Raw genomic sequence first — 2,500 nt, forward strand, 5'->3', positions numbered from 1 at the left:
TCATGGGGCAAAAGATATTACATTCACCTATATTATCATATGTATGAGGTCGACTGATCATCCTCTTCATTATTAAGTCTTTTTTTTTTTTTATAACTGTACTGTATTCGAGAAGAATGTCCGTATCCTACTTCCGCTTGAAGAGTTTTGGGAATAAAGTTCAGTGTCAGATATTGTCTTCGATGGCTTGTCGAAATCTTTTTAAATTTGTAGACGCTTAAGGCAGGGAAAGGTGTCATCTGGTTTACTTCTTAATATCTATATTAATTCACTTTTAAATGCAATTTCTAATTCGATATACGATTGTAAGCTTGGTGTCATTCCTATCAATGTTATAGCATATGCTAATTTATTGTTCTGTTATATATATGTGCTTTTAGTTTTGCAGTTATTATCTCTGTGAATCCATGAACAGAGAAGGAACAACCCATTCGTTTGTAGATTTACTATTCAGACTAATCTGAAAAATACTGAGATACAGTGTACGCAAAGTAAATTTTTCAGAGAAATTAACGGTATTGCAAAAATGTCATCTTGTTGATAAGGAGACTGTCTTATTTCTGCTTAATCAATATTGTTTACAATGGTAAGGCGCGTAGTCATGGTTTGGTGACGATCATCTGTTGGGCCCTTTAAACAGTTTGCAGTTCAAAAGATTCTAAACGTCTCCATTCATGACTCTAACCTGTCAGGAAACAAGACAGCGCACTTTCGAACATTTCATGAGCACACAGAAAATGTTTGCTGACTTGTGGTTTGTAGTCATATGTCAGTCTTTCATTAGGAAAATACCAACGTTTATACCATAATCACCTTTCCATGACTGAGATTTATTTGCTATATCTTATGAAATATGTATAGCATAAAATCTAACGCACTGTTTGAGAATGATAAACAAGCTTTGATTATGTATGTACGTCAACTCTCTCACATAACGACTGCACCACTCTCAAAAACCTTTCTGCCAACCGATTATAAAAGTGCTATCTGGCAACTTTCTCCGAAAAGCATGAAACCCACTCACAACGGCACTTGCTGCTCATGATTCCAACTGCAGTTTTCGTTTTACTCTGATATTGTAGCAGTATGTTGCTACATTATAGGATATTTGTATTATACTTTCACTGCTATCAATGTTTGTAAGAATTCCTATTTCCATTTTGTCAGGTTTGTACACAGATCTATAAAAGTAAATTGTTAGCCTTCGTAACAATAACAATTAAGATTTTATTCAAAAGTTTTTTGCACAATGTTATGAATCAAACTTTTCATGACTGGCAATAATGGGAATTACTTATTCTTTGAAAATTTCGTATTTATTTAACCTTTTCCATTCTGGCTCCTTTGGTCACACAAAATAATTATATATTTTCAGTAAACTAAATTTGACGTATATTAAGCCTAAGGTTGATAGACAACTCAGCAAACAAATTCTCTCTCTCTCTCTCTCTCTCTCTCTCTCTCTCTCTCTCTCTCTCTGTCTTTCAGCATTTATTTCGTGAATAGTTTGTGCATCAACTTGAAGCTTATCATTTCTCTTAACCTCAAAGTCTTTTTTTAGGGGGTTTTAGCGATTCATGTCACCGATTCCTCAATCTTGGAAAAACAGAAGGCCTAATGCAATGAGGTCGTGCACCTCTATATAATGTATTTACATTTCCTTTAACTCTTTCATTGTGTCCATCTATACCCAGTGGCATGTCTAAGGTGGGGTACTATCCGGGGAGCGGCACTCTGGCATCTTTTGACGTTGTTATTAGCGAATTCGCTTGTAACAAAACTCGTACGGGTCCGTTGTAAATCTGCTGTGTTGTTTTTGTTTCAGCTTTATGAATTAAAATAAATGATTGAGATGTTAAGGCTTAAAATGTGCGTTTAATTTTCACCACTTGAGTACTTTTTAGCACGGGGGCGGGGGCCACTTTCACAGTCCGCCCGGGGCGCCACTGACGCTAGTTACGCCACTGTCTATACCATAGAGGCAAGAATATGTTCTCCTATTACAGCTAAATTATCATTACTACTCAATATATTTCAAAATATTATTGTTCTGGCGTCTACTGCAGCTGAAATAGCGTTTTGCATTTTATTCCATACACATCTCAATATTAGAAAGCCAGATACAATTTGATTTGAAATTTTTTTTTTCAGTATTAACTAGTTAGAATAATGTGCAGCCTAAATACAGCCAAATAACTAATACATATAAAAAAAACAGAAATGTTGATTTATATGAAATATTTTTTGCATAACAGAATCACCTATTTTAATCTGTATATACCTGAAATTATTCCCTTGCAGAACGATCAGTAATCTATACGCATATAAGTAAATACCAAATAAATGAGTTACTAGTTATTATTCTTGTTAAAATAAGAAAAAAATAATAAAAGCAACTGTTGAATCAAAAGGCATAGGCTGAGTTTACTAGGCCTATGTCTATTGTTGTTACCTTCTTAAAGGCTATTTTCCCTTATATGATGTTTCAGTAACTTTTACC

The 2,500-nt window shown here is 34.2% G+C and overlaps 2 protein-coding genes across 2 annotated transcripts in view; one reads left to right on the forward strand and one right to left on the reverse strand.

The window, feature by feature from the left end:
• Positions 1 to 2,500, reverse strand: part of Amacr (Alpha-methylacyl-CoA racemase) — a 164,167-nt gene that overhangs the window by 160,628 nt on the left and 1,039 nt on the right. The gene's annotated exons all lie outside the window — the stretch shown is intronic.
• Positions 1 to 2,500, forward strand: part of LOC136826906 (major facilitator superfamily domain-containing protein 12-like) — a 106,305-nt gene that overhangs the window by 54,270 nt on the left and 49,535 nt on the right. The window lies entirely within an intron of this gene.

Source organism: Macrobrachium rosenbergii, chromosome 41 (genome assembly GCF_040412425.1).
Source record: "Macrobrachium rosenbergii isolate ZJJX-2024 chromosome 41, ASM4041242v1, whole genome shotgun sequence".
NCBI lineage: Eukaryota > Metazoa > Arthropoda > Malacostraca > Decapoda > Palaemonidae > Macrobrachium > Macrobrachium rosenbergii.